Consider the following 21,019-nt stretch of genomic DNA (forward strand, 5'->3'; position numbering starts at 1 on the left):
CTGGCTCGATGGGCCGAATGGCCTAACCCTGCACCTATTGTCTATTGTCTATTGTCTATTGAGGGCCTGAGCTATAGGAAGAGGTTGGGCAGGCTAGGACTTTACTACTTGGAGTGCCGGAGGATGACGGGTGATCTTATAGGGGTGTATAAAGTCATGAGCGGAATGGATAGGGTGAATGCACTGCCTTTTGCCCAGAGTAGGGGGATCAAGAATCAGATAACATAGGTTTAAGTTGAGAGGGGAAAGATTTAATAGGAATCTGAGCAGCAACATTTTCACACAGTGGGTATATTCAATAGTGAGTTAGATATAGCTCTTAGGGCGAATGGAATCAAGGGATATGGGGAGAAAGCAGGAACGGGGTACTGATCCTGGATGATCAGTCTACCCCACGACAGAAGGGTGAGGAGTTGTACAGTTTGATAGCCACAGGGAAGAAGGATCTCCTGTGGCGTTCTGTGCTGCATCTTGGTGGCACCAGTCTGTTGCTGAAGGTGCTCCTCAGGTTGACCAGTGTGTGATGGAGGGGGTGAGCTGTATTGTCCAAGATGCGACGCAGTTTGAGGAGCATCGTCCCCTCCAAGACCAACCTCCTGTGAATCCAACTCCAACTCTGCCCCCAGGAATGGAGCCAGCCTTCCTGATGAGTTTGTTAATCTGATGAGATGCTAACATCATCCATGAAGCATCTGCACAATTAATCACAAGTCCCTGGAACGTGCCTTGAGGTAAGGAACAGTTTTCATGAGTTTATTTTGTGAATTTAATAATCAGTCTTGTTCTCCTCTCTACTCAGCAGTTTGTGTTAATGTTAGTGTTTGGGGAAGCCTGCAGTCATCCAACTGAGGAGTATTGATGAGCCCAATGTCCATTCCCTCATCTTTTCCAGGAAACTCTTTGCCTGAACAAACTGAAAATGCACAAAAAATAGTTCATGAAAAAAATATTTCTGAATTAATAACCTCAGCACTATGAGAACATTAAAAAAAGACACTTGGACTGATACATGGCAAGGTTTAGAGGGATATGGACCAAACATGGACAGATGGAACTAGCATAGATGGGGCATTTGGTTGCCATGGATAAGTTGGGCTGAAGGGCCTGTTTTCTTGCTGAATGCCCATGACTCACAATACAGTAATCAATTTAGTATCTCTCACAGAATTATTAATGAGGTAACAATTTAAAAAAGGCAGGTAGACAAAAATGCTGGAGAAACTCAGCGGGTGAGGCAGCATCTATGGAGCGAAGGAATAGGTGACGTCTTGGGTCGAGACCCTTCTTCAGACTGGTGTCTGATGTGGGGGTCAGGGGGGCGGGAAGAAGAAAGGAAGAGGCGGAGACAGTGGGCTGTGGGAGAGCTGGGAAGGGGAGGGGAAGGAGGGAGGAAGCAGGGACTACCTGAAATTGGAGAAGTCAATGTTCATACCGCTGGGGTGTAAACTACCCAAGCGAAATATGAGGTGCTGCTCCTCCAATTTACGGTGGGACTCACTCTGGCCATGGAGGAGGCCCAGGACAGAAAGGTTGGATTCGGAATGGGAGGGGGAGTTGAAGTGCTGAGCCACCGGGAGATCAGGTTGGTTATTGCGAACTGAGCGGAGGTGTTGGGCAAAGCGATCGCCAAGCCTACGCTTGGTCTCACCGATGTAGAGCATTAAATAAAAAAAGGCAAGTTAGTTATTTTGCATCAAATCTGTGCAAAGATATAATTTCACATCTCTTCCAACTTTCTCTTCCCCCCTTTCACCTACAATCAGTTTGAAGAGGGGTCCTGGCCCGAAACATCACATATCCACGTTCTCCAGAGATGCTGCCTGACCCATTACTCCAGCGCTTTGTGTCTTTTTTTAAAATAAACCGGCACCTGCAATTCGTTGTTTCAGAAATGTTATTATTGACCACTGCAAACCTTGAAAGGGATTTAGTAACAAAGGATACAGTTAAGAATCTGCTCTGACAAAGTATTCTCACCATCGACGGCACCACTGTCTCCCCATCTCCCCAGGCCCGCAACCTTGGCGTGATCTTTGATTCCACCCTCACCCTTGAGCCTCACATCCGCCATGTCATTAAAACCTCCTTCTTTCACCTCCGCAACACCGCCAAAATCAGACCCTCTCTCACACCTCCCGCTGCTGAAAGACTCATCCATGCCTTCATCTCCTCCCGACTGGACAACTGCAACTCACTTCTCCTTGGCATCAGCTCCACCTACATCAACCAACTCCAACTGGTCCAGAACGCAGCGGCCCGACTCATCACCCACACCAAATCCTGGCATCACATCACTCCAGTCCTCAAACAACTTCACTGGCTTCCCATCTCCCACCGGATCAACTACAAAATCCTGGTCCTCACCTACAAAGCCCTCCACCATCTGGCCCCCCCCATATCTCACTGACCTCCTCTCCCCCTACCAACCCTCACGGTCCCTCAGATCCACACCAGCCGGTCTCCTCTCCATCCACAAGTCCAACCTCCGCAGTTTTGGGGACAGAGCCTTCTCCAGGGCAGCTCCCAGGCTCTGGAACTCCCTCCCCCAACTGATCCGCAATTCCGTGTCCCTCACCATCTTGAAGCGACGCCCAAGTCGGGGCGGCCCAGCCCGAGGCTGAAGACGGCACAGTACTCACGTGAGGGTGGCTGGGACGGTGTTCTGGCGGCGGTGGCCTGAGTCCGGGGTTCGGCCGCGGGCCAGCGGCTGCGTCTGCAGGACTGGTGGGCGGCAGCTTCAACCACCCCGGGCCGCGGTGTTTGAGCCGCGGGACTGTTCTTAACATCGCCCGGGGGGGGGGGGGGTATCGCCCCAGCGCAGAGGGAGAAGAGGAGGGAAGAGACTGCAGACCTAAGACTTTTGCCTCCATCACAGTGAGGAGATGCTGGGTGGACTCACTGTGGTGGATGTTAATGTGTGTTTATTGTTGTTTTATTGTATGGTATTATATGTATGACTGCTGCAATTTCGTTCAGACTTCGGTCTGAATGACAATAAAAGGCTATCTATCTATCTATCTATCTTCCAGTCCCGCCTCAAGACCCATCTCTTCACCTCTGCCTATCCTTAGCCCCACGTCCCCCTCCCTTTTCATCTGTGCTTGAATTGCCTCATATTGTGTTTTTAATTGAATTCTGTCTTTAATTTGTGTACTAGTCATGTCTCTACTATTTATTTCATTCCCCTTACATGTTTTTCCTCTACTTGCTACATTTTTGTAAGATAGAAACATAGAAACATAGAAATTAGGTGCAGGAGTAGGCCATTCGGCCCTTCGAGCCTGCACCGCCATTCAATATGATCATGGCTGATCATCCAACTCAGTATCCTGTACCTGCCTTCTCTCCATACCCTCTGATCCCCTTAGCCACAAGGGCCACATCTAACTCCCTCTTAAATATAACCAATGAACTGGCCTCGACTACCCTCTGCGGCAGAGAGGTCCAGAGATTCACCACTCTCTGTGTGAAAAAAGTTCTTCTCATCTCGGTTTTAAAGGATTTCCCCCTTATCCTTAAGCTGTGACCCCTTGTCCTGGACTTCCCCAACATCGGGAGCAATCTTCCTGCATCTAGCCTGTCCAACCCCTTAAGAATTTTGTAAATTTCTACAAGATCCCCTCTCAATCTCCTAAATTCTAGAGAGTATAAACCAAGTCTATCCAGTCTTTCTTCATAAGACAGTCCTGACATCCCAGGAATCAGTCTGATGAACCTTCTCTGCACTCCCTCTATGGCAATAATGTCCTTCCTCAGATTTGGAGACCAAAACTGTAGGCAATACTCCAGGTGTGGTCTCACCAAGACCCTGTACAACTGCAGTAGAACCTCCCTGCTCCTATACTCAAATCCTTTTGCTATGAAAGCTAACATACCATTTGCTTTCTTCACTGCCTGCTGCACCTGCATGCCTACTTTCAATGACTGGTGTACCATGACACCCAGGTCTCGCTGCATCTCCCCCTTTCCCAATCGGCCACCATTTAGATAATAGTCTGCATTCCTGTTTTTGCCACCAAAATGGATAACCTCACATTTATCCACATTATACTGCATCTGCCAAACATTTGCCCACTCACCCAGCCTATCCAAGTCACCTTGCAGTCTCCTAGCATCCTCCTCACAGCTAACACTGCCCCCCAGCTTAGTGTCATCTGCAAACTTGGAGATATTGCCTTCAATTCCCTCATCCAGATCATTAATATATATTGTAAATAGCTGGGGTCCCAGCACTGAGCCTTGCGGTACCCCACTAGTCACTGCCTGCCATTGTGAAAAGGACCCGTTTACTCCTTCCTGTTTGCCAGCCAGTTCTCTATCCACATCAATACTGAACCCCCAATGCCGTGTACTTTAAGTTTGTATACTAATCTCTTATGTGGGACCTTGTCGAAAGCCTTCTGGAAGTCCTGATCCAAGATGTCCTTGAGACTCTTGAAAGGCGCCCATAAATAAAATGTATTATTATTATTATTATTATTATTATTCAGAATATATGTGATTATTTTATGTATGCAAAGCCTTCATGTCACCACAAAAAATACAGTGGTCGCTTACAATAGGATTAAAAGCTTTGGGGTTTTATTGAGCAGGAAAGGCCCTATGAATATCATTTAGCAGATACAAGGTGAAGATTTTAAACACTTGCTTCCTGTCACCTAATTAATGTTGAGGAGCAGAACTGCTCTAAATGACGCACCAATATATTTATCTCCAAATTGTTTTTGATTTGATAAATATACTTAGCATGCTTATGGCAATAATTTTATGCTGCCAACCTCAAATGAGAAAGAATCCTTTGATGTGCATTATAACTAATTCCTTTTGAGATTATGATGTCAATCTTTCAAACTCGGAGGTGAATGGACATGAATTCTTTAGCATTTTGTAGCCAAAGTAGGTATGGTAATTATTTTGACATTTTTGAGTAAAGGTCGTGCAGTGTGTTGCGGGCTGTTTGAGATATGTACTCGCTTATCATCTATGTGTGTCGTGTCACTATGACTAGAGTGTGGCATTTTGAAATGGGTATGTAGCAGTAGCTGTCACCCACACAAATAGTGCAAATCACATCATTGTCCCCGTTACTCTGCAAGAGGTCTGAAGCCACAGGGCTTATGTGACTAAACTCCATATTGGAATTATTTTTTTAGATTAGTATACCTATATAGGTCAGGTTTAGCATGAACTGCAGACGCTGACTTAAATCGAAGGTAGGCACAAAATGCTGGAGTAACTCAATGTTCTGGATCAGGGGTGGGGACCCTGCAGCCTTATGCCCCTGTCCCACTTAGGAAACCTGAATGGAAACCTCTGGAGACTTTGTGCCCCACCCAAGGTTTCCGAGTGGTTCCCGGAAGTTTTTGTCAGTCTCCCTACCTGCTTCCACTACCTGCAACCTCCTGCAACCTCCGGGAACCGCACGGAAACCTTGGGTGGGGCGCAAAGTCTCCAGAGGTTTCCGTTCAGGTTTCCTAAGTGGAAGCATGGAGCATTTTAAGGACGCATGCAGCCTTCGAGGCCATTAAGTGCGGCCTTTTAAATGAATCCAAAATTTGTAGAACAAATCCTTTTATTTTTATTGATATGTTTTTGTTCGTCTTTTATTATTTTAATTTTAATCTTAAAATGAACGTATTTAAAATACCAAAGAGTAAAAGAAGATTCGACTAAATAATCAAACAAATTAGTATTTCAACCTCACCTAGTTGATGTCTCCAAGGCTCCTCTAGAACTACAGATGGAATTGATTGAGCTCTCAGAAGATGACGTTTTAAAGTCCTTATTTGACTCTGAGAAAGATCCAATTGAAATGTGGAAAAATGCAGTAGAATACTCACGGCTTCAGCCACTTGTACGGCAAATGCTTTCTTGCTTTTCAGCCACTTATTGCTGCCAATCTACATTCTCCTACCTAACCCAAATCAGGACGCCCTTAAGGTCACTAATGACGGATACCCATCTAGAAGATCAGCTGAAACTGCGTACCTCCATGTTGCAACCAAATTTCTTATAGAAACTTACAAAATTCTTAAGGGGTTGGACAGGCTAGATGCAGGAAGATTGTTCCCGATGTTAGGGAAGTCCAGGACAAGGGGTCACAGCTTAAGGATAAAGGGGAAATCCTTTAAAACCGAGATGAGAAGAACTTTTTTCACACAGAGAGTGGTGAATCTCTGGAACTCTCTGCCACAGAGGGTAGTTGAGGCCTGTTCATTGGCTATATTTAAGAGGGAGTTAGATGTGGCCCTTGTGGCTAAGGGGATCAGGGGGTATGGAGAGAAGGCAGGTACGGGATACTGAGTTGGATGATCAGCCATGATCATATTGAATGGTGGTGCAGGCTCGAAGGGGCGAATGGCCTACTCCTGCACCTAATTTGTATGTTTCTATGTTTCTAAATATTCAAATGCATCCCACAAAAAGCAGTCACAACAAAGTCATTAAAAGTTTAGTTAATTTTAGAATTAACAATTTTTTTTCATTTTCTTGAAGTTAGTACATAGTTAGATTTTTACAACATAATGCACATTTTGAAGTATATCTAATTGAAGTTTCTTGGATGGGGCCGTATTAGATTACAGCTAACTTACTGCGGCATTCCAACATGAAAAGGTTCCCCACCCCTGGTCTGGATGCTGAAGGGTCGAGTCCCTTCTGAACAAGTTCTGAAGAAGACTGAAGCAGTCTGAAGAAGGGTCTCGATTCCTTCTCTCCAGAGACGCTGCCTGTCCCGCTGAGTTACTCCAGCGTGTTATGTCTACCTTAGCTTAGGTTTAGGTTAACGGAGGCAAAGCGGTTGAGTTCCTGCCTTACAGCACCAAACACCCGGGTTCGATCCTGACTACGGGTGCCGTCTGTACAGAGTCTGTACGTTCTCCCCGTGATCGCGTGGGTTTTCTCCGAGTGCTCCTGTTTCCTCCCACACTCCAAAGACGTACAGCTTTGTAGGCTAATTGGTGCGGTAAGATTTAAATTGTCCCTAGTGTGTGTAGGATAGTACTATTATACGGGGTGATCACTGGTCGGCACGGACTCGGTGGGCCGAAGGGCCTGTTTCCGTGCTGTATCTCTAAACTACACTACACTAACCTAAACTGATCATAACATTCAGTGATATGCATAATGGAAAATTAAAATTAAAATTAACTTCCTTGACAGCTTTTATGCTTATTTAATTTAATTTTCACACTGTGTTCTCTGCAGTGGGTGGAGCAGAACTGACTAATGTTGCTGCCACTCACAATGGGGATGAATATCTCATTGCATCTTGTGCCATGAAAAAGCTAAAAGGCTAAGAATTTCCAAGTGCTTCTCAACTTCCAAGTGCTACTCAAAGAACAGCTTCTATTAGAAACATAGAAACATAGAAATTAGGTGCAGGAGTAGGCCATTCGGCCCTTCGAGCCTGCACCGCCATTCAATATGATCATGGCTGATCATCCAACTCAGTATCCCGTACCTGCCTTCTCTCCATACCCCCTGATCCCCTTAGCCACAAGGGCCACATCTAACTCCCTCTTAAATATAGCCAATGAACTGGCCTCAACTACCCTCTGTGGCAGAGAGTTCCAGAGATTCACCACTCTCTGCGTGAAAAAAGTTCTTCTCATCTCGGTTTTAAAGGATTTCCCCTTTATCCTTAAGCTGTGACCCCTTGTCCTGGACTTCCCTAACATCGGGAACAATCTTCCTGCATCTAGCCTGTCCAACCCCTTAAGAATTTTGTAAGTTTCTATAAGATCCCCTCTCAATCTTCTAAATTCTAGAGAGTATAAACCAAGTCTATCCAGTCTTTCTTCATAAGACAGTCCTGACATCCCAGGAATCAGTCTGGTGAACCTTCTCTGCACTCCCTCTATGGCAATAATGTCCTTCCTCAGATTTGGAGACCAAAACTGTACGCAATACTCCAGGTGTGGTCTCACCAAGACCCTGTACAACTGCAGTAGAACCTCTCTGCTCCTATACTCAAATCCTTTTGCAATGAAAGCTAACATACCATTTGCTTTCTTTACTGCCTGCTGCACCTGCATGCCTACCTTCAATGACTGGTGTACCATGACACCCAGGTCTCGCTGCATCTCCCCCTTTCCCAATCGGCCACCATTTAGATAATAGTCTGCTTTCCTATTTTTGCCACCAAAATGGATAACCTCACATTTATCCACATTATACTGCATCTGCCAAACATTTGCCCACTCACCCAGCCTATCCAAGTCACCCTGCAGTCTCCTAGCATCCTCCTCACAGCTAACACTGCCCCCCAGCTTAGTGTCATCCGCAAACTTGGAGATATTGCCTTCAATTCCCTCATCCAGATCATTAATATATATTGTAAATAGCTGGGGTCCCAGTACTGAGCCTTGCGGTACCCCACTAGTCACTGCCTGCCATTGTGAAAAGGACCCGTTTACTCCTACTCTTTGCTTCCTGTTTGCCAGCAAGTTCTCTATCCACATCAATACTGAACCCCCAATGCCTTGTGCTTTAAGTTTGTATACTAATTTCTTATGTGGGACCTTGTCGAAAGCCTTCTGGAAGTCCAGATACACCACATCCACTGGTTCTCCCCTATCCACACTACTAGTTACATCCTCGAAAAATTCTATAAGATTCGTCAGACATGATTTACCTTTCGTAAATCCATGCTGACTTTGTCCAATGATTTCACCACTTTCCAAATGTGCTGCTATCCCATCTTTAATAACTGACTCTAGCAGTTTCCCCACTACCGATGTTAGACTAACTGGTCTGTAATTCCCCATTTTCTCTCTCCCTCCCTTCTTAAAAAGTGGGGTTACGTTTGCTACCCGCCAATCTTCAGGAACTACTCCAGAATCTAAAGAGTTTTGAAAGATTATTACTAATGCATCCACTATTTCTGGAGCTACTTCCTTAAGTACTCTGGGATGCAGCCTATCTGGCCCTGGGGATTTATCGGCCTTTAATCCATTCAATTTACCCCAACACCCCTTCCCGGCTAACCTGGATTTCACTCAATTCCTCCAACTCCTTTGACCCGCGGTCCCCTGCTATTTCCGGCAAATTATTTATGTCTTCCTTAGTGAAGACGGAACCAAAGTAGTTATTCAATTGGTCCGCCATATCCTTGTTCCCCATGATCAACTCCCCTGTTTCTGACTGCAAGGGACCTACATTTGTTTTAACTAATCTCTTTCTTTTCACATATCTATAAAAACTTTTGCAGTCAGTTTTTATGTTCCCTGCCAGTTTTCTTTCATATTCTATTTTTCCTTTCCTAATTAAGCCCTTTGTCCTCCTCTGCTGGTCTTTGAATTTCTCCCAGTCCTCCGGTATGCTGCTTTTTCTGGCTAATTTGTACGCATCATCCTTCGCTTTGATACTATCCCTGATTTCCCTTGTTATCCATGGATGTACTACCTTCCCTGATTTATTCTTTTGCCAAACTGGGATGAACAATTTTTGTAGTTCATCCATGCATTCTTTAAATGTCTTCCATTGCATATCCACCGTCAACCCTTTTAGAATTAATTGCCAGTCAATCTTGGCCAATTCACGTCTCATACCCTCAAAGTTACCTTTCTTTAAGTTCAGAACCATTGTTTCTGAATTAACAATGTCACTCTCCATCCTAATGAAGAACTCAACCATATTATGGTCACTCTTGCCCAAGGGGGCACGTACAACAAGATTGCTAACTAACCCTTCCTCATTACTCAATACCCAGTCTAAAATAGCCTGCTCTCTCGTTGGTTCCTCTACATGTTGATTTAGATAACTATCCCGCATACATTCCAAGAAATCCTCTTCCTCAGCACCCCTGCCAATTTGATTCACCCAATCTATATGTAGATTGAAGTCACCCATTATAACCGTTTTGCCTTTGTCGCACGCATTTCTAATTTCCTGTTTGATACCATCTCCAACTTCACTACTACTGTTAGGTGGCCTGTACACAACACCCACCAGCGTTTTCTGCCCCTTAGTGTTTCGCAGCTCTACCCATACCGATTCCACATCCTCCAAACTAATGTCCTTCCTTTCCATTGCATTAATCCCCTCTCTAATCAGTAACGCTACCCCACCTCCTTTTCCTTTCTCTCTATCCCTCCTGAATATTGAATATCCCTGGATGTTCAGCTCCCAGCCTTGGTCACCCTGGAGCCATGTCTCCGTGATCCCAACTATATTATAGTCATTAATAGCTATCTGCACATTCAACTCATCCACCTTATTACGAATGCTCCTTGCATTGAGACACAAAGCCTTCAGGCTTGTTTTTACAACACTCTTACCCCTTACACAATTATGTTGAAAAGTGGCCCTTTTTGATTTTTGCCCTGGATTTGTCTGCCTGCCACTTTTACTTTTCACCTTGCTACCTATTTCTTCTACCCTCATTTTACACCCTTCGGTCTCTACGCTCACACATTTAAGAACCCCTTTCCCTTTAACTCCATCCTCCACTGTCCCATTCAACACCCCACCCCCCTTATTCAGTTTAAAGCCACCCGTGTAGCAGTGGCAAACCTGCCTGCCAGAATGCTGGTCCCACACCTGTTAAGATGCAATCCGTCCCTTCTGTACAGTTCCCCCTTACCCCAAAACAGATCCCAGTGATCTAAGAATCTAAATCCCTGCCCCGTGCACCAGTTCCTCAGCCACACGTTCAGGTCCCGTATCTCCCTGTTCCTGCTCTCGCCAGCACGGGGAACTGGAAGCAAACCGGAGATAACAACCCTGGAGGTCCTGCTTTTCAACATTTTTCCGAGCTCTCTAAAGTCACGCTGCAGAATATTCATCCCCTTCTTTCCGACATCGTTTGTGCCGACATGCACTACCACTTCCGGATGTTCACCTTCGCCCTTGAGGATTTTCTGCACTCTGTCCGTGACATCCTGGATCCTGGCACCGGGAAGGCAGCACACCATCCTCGCATCCCGTCTGTTGCCGCAGAAACCCCTGTCCGTACCTCTCACGATGGAGTCTCCCACTACAATGGCCTTGCCTGCCTTAGGCCTTTTTGGTTTTGGCTCAACAGCCCTATTCGCATCACAGGCCAGTCCGCCGCTCACGTCTTCTGTCCCAACAGCTTCTAAGCGGATGAACCTGTTTACAAGAGGTACATCACCTGGGGACGTTGGCATTCCATGCTTTCCTCCCTTTCTCACTGTCTCCCACCTTCTCTCTTCCAGTACCTTAGGTGTAACAATCGTACTGTAGGACTTGTCGAGGAACGACTCCGTTTCTCGTACGAACCGGAGGTCGTCCACTTGCTTCTCCAGTTCCCCAACACGGCCCTTCAGGAGCTCTACCTGGATGCATTTTTCGCATTTGTAGCAGCCAGAGGCACCAGCGGTATCCTTGACCTCCCACATACTGCAAGCATCGCACTGAATCAGCTTGCCTGACATCTCCTTCTTTCGTCTCCTCTCCTCAGCCTCCTCTCCGAAGACTCTCGAGCCAAAGACTCACACTTTTCTCACAGGGCACTTCCAAAAGACTCACACATTACTCACAGGGCACTTCCCTCACTAGGCCGCTCACTCACTGCCGCTCGCAAAGCGCTGTCCTGCTTAAATTGACTGATAAATTGCCTAATTTACCAATTTACAGAGCAAATTCCTCAGTTTTCAACTGTTTCCACCCCTCTCCTCCCACTTGGGCTAGAGCCAATCAGTCGTATCTCTTGCTAATCTGTTGCTGCTGTTGTTCCTCCCAAATCTACAGCAGGTCTGACTTATTATTGTCTATATATCTGTAAAAGGACACAAGGTGCTGGAGTAACTCAGCGGGTCAGGCAGCATCTTAGTTTAGTTTTTGTTTAGAGATACAGCGTGGAAGGAGGCCCTTCGGCCCACCGTGTCCGCACCGACCGGCCATCCCCGCACACTAACACTATCCTACACACACTAGGGACAATTTGCACATACTGTACATCAAGTCAATTAACCTACAAACCTGTACGCCTTTGGAGTGTGGGAGGAAACCGAAGATCTTGGAGAAAACCCACGCAGGTCACGGGCAGAATGTACCAACTCCGTACAGACAGCGCCCGTAGTCGGGATCGAAGGCAGCAACTCTTCCGCTGCGCCATCGTGCGGCCCGTAAATGCAGATCTGGAGAACATTGATAGGTGACATCTTGGGTTGGGATCAATGTTCTTCAGTGGTGCTGCCTGACTCGCTGAGTTAATCCAGCACTTTGTGTCTTTTTTTTTGTAAACCAGTGCTTGCAGTTCCTTATATCCATTTCTGTAAAAGTACACGTGGCATACACTGCCTACTTCTCCAGATCTCGTGCTTATGTTAAACACCGTAATTCACAAAAGAAGAAAAAATATGTAACACACGCATTGAATAATATCAGGTTATGGGGACCTAATAAGGTTATTGGGGGTGACACAGTGGCATTGTGTTAGGGTTGCTGCTTTACAACACTAGAGACTACGGCTGCTCTCTGTGTGGAGTTTATACGTTCTCCCTGTGACCTGCGTGGGTTGTCTCCTGGTGCTCTGGTTTCCTCCCACACTCCGTAGATGTGCGGGTTTGTAGGTTAATTGGCTCCGGTAATAAAAATGTGAATTGTCCCTAATGTGCAGCATAGTCCTGGTGTACGGGGTGATGGCTGGTTGGTGTGGACTCGATGGGCCGAAGGGCCTGTTTCCGTGCTGTATCTCTAAAATCTAAAGACAGCATAGAGGCATTTATATTATAATATAAATTGTCTCCATTTTGAAGGAAATTTCCATTGAACATTTTAAGGTGCCCAAAGCCATTTTCAGACAAAGAACTCATTGTAAAGCATCCACACAGTTGGTGATGTGGAAACATTTATATGAATGTAGAACGGTTGTAAAACATATCGTGCTTCTTTCCACGTAATGACGTTCATTTATCTCTTAAATTGCACTAAAGCAACTGCCGAAGATTTAATTTAGAACATAGACCATTGAAAAGTACAGAGCAAAAACAGGCCCTTCGGTGCTGAACATGATGCCATGACCAATTCTTACCTGCACATTCATTACACATCCACATGCCTTTCCAAAAATCTCTTAAACGCCAATATCATATCTGCCTCCACCACCACCACCCCTGGCAGCGCGTTCCAGGCACCCACCACCCTCTGTGTAAAAAAAACCCCAGCTCTTTTAAACTTTGCCCCTGTCAGCTTCAACCTATGCCCGATAGTGTGTGGTATTTCCACCCTGGGAAATAGGTTGTGACTTTGATGGAGTGTGCAATCAATCCAGATGCAAGAAACTGCAGGTGTTGGAATCTTGAGCAAAAACCAAAGAGCTGGAGAAACACAATGAACCAGGCAGTATCTGCGGAGAGAACAGACAGGTGACGTTTCCCGTATTCAGACTCCTTACAGAACTCCCACTGGAGTCCCGGTGAATGTCGGTGTCCGTTTCAAGAGTCTAGCGTTGAGCATCCAAGCCCAGCGTCGCTGACTCACTGGAAATAGGACCTCAATGCTGGGGATTTTGTCTTGGGAAGAACACACTGATGGGGTTTGGACATTCTCCCCGTGGCCGCGTGGGTTTTCTCTGGGTGCTCCGGTTTCCTCCCACACTACAATCGATATACAGGCTTTGTAGATTAATTGGCTTCGGTAAAAAATTGTAAATTTTCCATAGCGTGTAGGTTAGTGCTAGTGTCCGGGGTGATCGCTGGTTGCCGTGGACTCAGTAGGGCAATGGGCCTATTTCTGTGCTGTAGTTTTAAAGCCTAACGTCTAAAGCTTTACGGTCAGAGGGCAGTGTCCAGCAGTAATAAACCATAAATGCGGCACGGTGGCACAGCGGTAGAGTTACTGCCTTACAGCGCTTGCACCGCCAGATACCCGGGTTCGATCCCGGCTACGGGTGCTGTCTGTACAGAGTTTGCACGTTCTCCCCGTGACCTGCGTGGGTTTTCTCCGAGATCTTCGGTTTCCTCCCACACTCCAAAGACGTACAGGTTTGTAGGCTAATTGGCTTGGTGTATGTGTAAATTGTCGCTAGTGAGTGTATGATAGTGTTAATATGTGGGGATCGCTGGTCAGTGTGGACCCGGTGGGCCGAAGGGCCTGTTTCCACGCTGTATCTCTGAACTAAACTAAAACTAAAAACGAAAACTAAAGCATGCCGATGCCATCTTCACCATGACCAAGACGGGCAGGACAGGGACATCCAGAGATTGGATACAAATCAGAACCACAAACAAAGAACTAGATCTTGCCACTGACCAGTCAGATGATCTATGGAGTATTAAGATAGACACAAAATGCTGGAGTAACTCAGTGGGACAGGCAGCATCTCTGGAGAGAAGGAATGGGTGATGTTTCGGGTCGAGACCCTTCTTCAGGCTGAGAGTCAGTGGAGAGGGAGACTCGAGGTGGTTAAAATCCTTGATATAAATGTAAATTGTCCCGAGCTGCATAGGATAGTGTGAATGTGTGGGGATCGCTGGGCGGTGCAGACTCAGCGGGCTGAAGGGCCTGTTCCTGTACTGTATCTGTAATACTAGACTAAACTAAATAATGTCTGCGGTACTGTGCATGCAGGTTAAGTGAACGTGTGCAACCATTGCACTGGTGCTCTCTGGCACTGGTGCTCTCTATCCATCAATACTCTGCCAGTAACATTTGTCTCACTTTAGACCAGGCTTTGGGCTGAGCTGGCAAACTAGTTTGCCAGCTCAGCCCAAAGCCTGGTCTAAACTGAGACAAATGTTTCTGGCAGAGCATTGATGGATAGACGATGCACTGGTGCTAATTGAATCACCTCCCAATAATGAAGTAAATTGGTGTTTAAGGTCCACTGGCTTAAGATAATTAGTGTCGTGTACATCCCAGTTCAGGACTTGAAAGTTATCTATCGTTCATAAAACCCAAGATTGATTAAAGGGCCTGGTCCTAGTGTTTCTTCTGCAGTTGTCTAGGGCTCTGCTGAGACCACATCTGGAGTATTGTGCACAGTTTTGGTCTCCTAATTTGAGGAAGGACATCCTTGTGATTGAGGCAGTGCAGCGTAGGTTCACGAGATTGATCCCTGGGATGGCGGGACTGTCATATGAGGAAAGATTGAAAAGACTAGGCTTGTATTCACTGGGGTTTAGAAGGATGAGAGGGTACTTATGGAGACATATAAAATTATAAAAGGACTGGACAAGCTAGATGCAGGAAAAATGTTCCCAATGTTGGGCGAGTCCAGAACCAGGGGCCACACAGTCTTAGAATAAAGGGGAGGTCATTTAAGACTGAGGTGAGAAAAACTTTATCACCCAGAGAGTTGTGAATTTGTGGGATTCCCTGCCACAGAGGGCAGTGGAGGCCAAATCACTGGATGGATTTAAGAGAGAGTTCGATAGAGCTCTAGGGGCTAGTGGAGTCAAGGGATATGGAGAGAAGGCAGGCACGGGTTATTGATTGGGAACGATCACCATGATCACAATGAATGGCGGTGCTGGCTCGAAGGGCCGAATGGCCTCCCCCTGCACCTATTTGCTATGTTTCTATGGCGCTCCGGTTTCCTTGAAGGGTCTCGACACGAAACGTCACCTATTCCTTCGCTCTATAGATGCTGCCTCACCCGCTGAGTTCCTCCAGCATTTTTATCTACCTTCTATTTTTCCAGCATCTGCAGTTCCTTCTTAAAGATAAATAATTGGTTATGTTTTTAATCCCGTTTTCATTGAGCCAAGATTTCAAATGATCAAGATATCCGTCTGCATTGATTCTGGTCTGGCCGCTAAAAAAGTAGCAACATTTTCCGCTCAGCTGTGAAAGTTTCCCTTCGAGGCAAGTGCGTGATTAGCATTCTGTGGGATGCCAGTGAGATGGTGACATGGATAGTTTCACCCTGGCTGCTCCACAGATGATTACATTCTGGCATACTGACAGGGGAGTAATTAGTGCGTTTAAATCACTAATAAATCAGAAGTGAAATGACTGCAGTGTGAACGAGACGACACGGCACGGCTCTTTGCAGATAACACCCATTTTTGTTTTAATTGCTAATTTATTCGAGTGGTTTTGAACCTTGACTGAGGTTTGCCAACTGAGAGTTGTTTGTTCATGCGTGTCAAGATAGTGTCGCAGTGGAGAGGCCTTTACTGACAGGAGGGGGTCTTGAGGAGGCGTTAGTTTCATGCAATGGGTTTGCTGGGATCTCAATGGTACTTCAATTGTACTTTGTGGCACGGTGGCGCAGCGGTAGAGTTGCTGCCTCACAGCGCCTGGGACCAGGGTTCAATCCTGACCACGGGTGCTGTCTGTACAGAGTTTGCACGTTCTCCCCGTGACCACGTGCGTTTTCTCCGGGTGCTCCGGTTTCCTCTTACACTCCAAAGACATGCAGGTTATCTAAAGACGTACGGGGTATCTAAATCTAAATCTCATTAGTTATTTAAGTTATGACATCGGATGGAAGCTGCATACCAAATCTCGTTGCACTTGTGTACGATGACAATAAAAGATATTATTATTATTATGTTTGTGGGTTAATTGGGTTCGGTAAAAATTGTAAATTGACCCTGGTGTGTGTAGGATAATACTAGTGTGTGGGGAACGCTGTCTGGCGCGGACTCGGTGGGCGGGGGGGCCTGTTTACACGCTGTATCTCTAAGCTATAAACATACAGTTTAGTAAAAGTATGAATATACATAAGCACATCATAGATTCAGTACGGGTGTATAGGAACAGTACACCGAGACAGTATACTAGTCACCAGGTTTGTTCATGTTGATATGTGATAGAAGCAGAATTAGGCCATTCAGCCCATCAAGTCTACTCTGCCATTTAATCATGGCTGATCTATCTCTCCCTCCTAACTCCATTCTCCCCATAACCCCTGACACCCATACTAATCAAGAATCTATCTAAGGTACACAAAAAAAGCTGGAGAAACTCAGCGGGTGCAGCAGCATCTCCCCTGCCCCTCTCTCCGAAGAATCTATCTATCTCTGCCTTAAAAATATCCATTGACTTGGCCTCCACAGCCTTGTTTGACAATGACGAAGGGTCTTGACCCTAGACGTCACCCATTCCTTCTCTCCAGAGATGCTTGGGTTCTTGGTCCTCCAAACTATTCCAAATGGAATTTAAACTGGAGATGTTGCCTGTCCCACTGAGCTACTCCAGCGTTTTGTGTCTATCTTCGATTTAAACCAGTATCTGCAGTTCTTTCCTACACATTTGGCCTCCACAGCCTTCTGTGGCAAAGAAGTCCACAGATTCACCACCCTCTGCCTAAAGAAATTCCTCTTCAAGAGGTTAGGCACCATGTGTGTCTAGTGCTTGTGGATTCAATCACAAAATGAAAAAGTAAATTGGATTATTAGTTGGAAAAAGAAAAGCTGAAGTCTACAAGGGATAATTGTAGACTAAGATTGATTATCCAGGTCTTTCAAATTGCTGAAACAAACATAGTGGACACCGTGTCCTCCTGTTCAACGACATCAATGCTTCTTAATGAAGATTCATGTGTGTGTGCCTGTGTGTGAGCTGAGTGCAAGAATGCCGCAATCGCTAAACGATGATAGAAAGACTTATGAAGAAAGACTGGATAGACTTGGTTTATACTCTCTAGAATTTAGGAGACTGAGAGGGGATTTTATAGAAACTTACAAAATTCTTAAGGGGTTGGACAGGCTAGATGCAGGAAGATTGCTCCCGATGTTGGGGAAGTCCAGGACAAGGGGTCACAGCTTAAGGATAAGGGGGAAATCCTTTAAAACCGAGATGAGAAGAACTTTTTTCACACAGAGAGTGGTGAATCTCTGGAACTCTCTGCCACAGAGGGTAGTCGAGGCCAGTTCATTGGCTATATTTAAGAGGGAGTTAGATGTGGCCCTTGTGGCTAAGGGGATCAGAGGGTATGGAGAGAAGGCAGGTACGGGATACTGAGTTGGATGATCAGCCATGATCATATTGAATGGCGGTGCAGGCTCGAAGGGCCGAATGGCCTACTCCTGCACCTAATTTCTATGTTTCTATTTTCTAAAACAAAACGCACTCCTTTGGTTCCCAGGGAGGCACAGTGTAGGAACGTTGCCTATTTCCTTCGCTCCATAGATGCTGCCTCACCCGCTGAGTTTCCCCAAAGTCTGATCAATGCCAGTCCGAGGGTCACAAGTTGACACCGCCGAATCTTGAGGAAGGACAAGAGAGACACCATCACCACCACAATGCCACACAACAGATGGATTGGGAAAGAACTGCAGATGCTGGTTTTAAACCGAAGGTAGACACAAAATGCTGGAGTAACTCAGCGGGACAGGCAGCATCTCTGGAGAGCAGGGATGGGTGACGTTTCGGGACGAGACCCTTCTTCAGAACGAAAGGGTCTCGATCCAAACCATCACCCATTCCTTCCTTCCAGAGATGCCGCCTGTCCCGCTGAGTTACTCCAGCTTTTTGTGGCCATCTAGGAAAGTACAGCAGAGGAACACAATGTCTGCGCTGAACAGAATGCCCGGGTAAACTGATCTTTGCCGGCACGTGACCCACAGCCCTCCATCCTCTGCATATCCATGTGCCTATCTAAACAATAGACAATAGACAACAGGTGCAGGAGTAGGCCATTCGCCCCTTCGAGCCAGCACCGCCATTCAATGTGATCATGGCTGATCATCCCCAATCAGTACCCCGTTCCTGCCTTCTCCCCATATCCCCTGACTCCGTTATCTTTAAGAGCCCTATCTAGCTCTCTCTTGAAAGTATCCAGAGAACCGGCCTCCACCGCCCTCTGAGGCAGAGAATTCCACAGACTCACAACTCTCATGCGAAATAGTGTTTCCTCATCTCTGTCCTAATTGGTTTACCCCTTATCCTTAAATTGTGGCCCCTGGTTCTGGACTCCCCCCAACATCGGGAACACGTTTCCTGCCTCTAGTGTGTCCAAACCCTTAATAATCTTATATGTTTCAATAAGATCCCCTCTCATCCTTCTAATCTCCAGAGTGTACAAGCGCAGCTGCAACATTCTCTCAGCATATGACAGTCCTGACATCCCGGGAATTAACCTGGTAAACCTACGCTGCACTCCCTCAACAGCAAAGAATGTCCTTCTTCAAGTTAGGGGACCATCGTGCTGCCTCCACCCTGGCAGCACGTTCCAGGCACCCACCACCCTCTGTGTAAAATACCTTTAAACTTTCCCCTCTCACCTTAAAGCTGCGCCCTCTATTTTTTGACATCACCACCCTGGGCAAAATGCTCTGACTGTCTACTCTATCTGTCTACCCTCTCTTGATGAAGTTCGTCGAGTGAAGTTGTTTTTCTCTTCACCTGCCTTTCCCCAAACAAGTTAATTTCCGCCTCAGTTATTCTTTAATTATTCCTAATTATATTAATATTTGATACAGCCTGTTGCTTCTTGGCATTTATGCAGCTCACTTTCAACATCAAAACGGTCCACGATGTGCAGAAGTCACAATCTAATATTTTTATTAGCAAGCTTGTACCTTGTACATTGAATCGAATATAGGAGCAAAGGGGTCCTTCTGCAGTTGTACAGAGCCCTAGTGAGACCACACCTGGAGTATTGTGTGCAATTTTGGTCCCCTAATTTGAGGAAGAACATTCTTGTTATTGAGGGAGTACAGCGTAGGTTTACAAGGTTAATTCCCGGGATGGCAGGACTGTCATATGGTGAGAGAATGTAGCGGCTGGGCTTGTACACTCTGGAGTTTAGAAGGATGAGAGGGCATCTCATTGAAACATATAAGATTGTTAAGGGCTTGGACACGCTAGAGGCAGGAAACATGTTCCCGATGTTGGGGGAGTCCAGAACCAGGGGCCACAGTTTAAGAATAAGGGGTAAGCCATTTAGAACGGAGACGAGGAAACACTGGTGAGTCTGTGGAATTCTTTGCCTCAGAGGGCGGTGGAGGCAGGTTCTCTGGATGCTTTCAAGAGAGAGCTTGATATGGGCTCTTAAAAATAGCGGAGTCAGGGGATATGGGTAGAAGGCAGGAACGGGGTACTGATTGGGAATGATCAGCCATGATCACATTGAATGGCGGTGTTTGCTCGAAGGACCAAATGGCCTACTCCTGCACCCAATGTCTATTGTCTATTGATACATATAGTTCTTAAGAAGGAACTACAGATCCTGGAAAATCGAAGGTACACAAAAATGCTGGAGAAACTCAGCTGCCATTCAATATGATCATAGCTGATCATCCAAACTCAGTACCCCACTCCGGCTTTTCCCCCATATCCCTTGATTCCCTGAGCCCCAAGAGCTAAATCTAACTCTCTCTTGAAAACATCCTTCACTTCTTCTGTCCCAAATTCCTCGCGACAACAATTAACTTCTAATTCACCTCAAGATAACTTATCCCCAATTTTTTATCAGACTTGATGGTGAAATATTACCATTATATCATTGAGATAATTGATTGTAGATTACACGCTATAATGTTCCAGATATCATAAAACAGCACGTCATCTAGCTTCTCCACGGAGAAAAAACCCCTAGGAGATTCGCCGCTCTTGTAAAATAACTCTGAGATGAGATATGAAAGATGTGGGAGTTAATTGCATTTGGCTTCTTCATTAATTTCCACGTTCAGTTTGCAAAGAGAAAGTCTGCATCAATGATTGGTGGCCATTTTAACGAGCACGCCTACACACTCGCATTGTTTATCTCCCTTTGGCATTCGGTTTGAATACCGTAGGTTCACATAGCTCTGATAAAAAATTGATTTAGCTGATATTGCATTTATTTAGTTTAGTTTAGATTACAGATACAGTGCGAAAACAGGCCCTTCGACCCACCGGGTCCGCGCCGACCAGCGATCCCCGCACAATAACACTATTCCTACACACACACACTAGGGCCAATTTTTACATTTACCTAGCCAATTTACCGACAAACCTGGACGTCTTTGGAGTCGCAGCCATCAATGTCTCCTTCCTGTGAAGGAACCACGTCCTGCTCTCTCGTATCCTGATGCACCGCGCCCGATCTACGCATCTACTGACGGACTTTCTGCAGCTGCAGACCAACCATCAGTTGTGTCTCCAGCTCCCTCACCAC

Source organism: Leucoraja erinacea, chromosome 21 (genome assembly GCF_028641065.1).
Source record: "Leucoraja erinacea ecotype New England chromosome 21, Leri_hhj_1, whole genome shotgun sequence".
NCBI lineage: Eukaryota > Metazoa > Chordata > Chondrichthyes > Rajiformes > Rajidae > Leucoraja > Leucoraja erinaceus.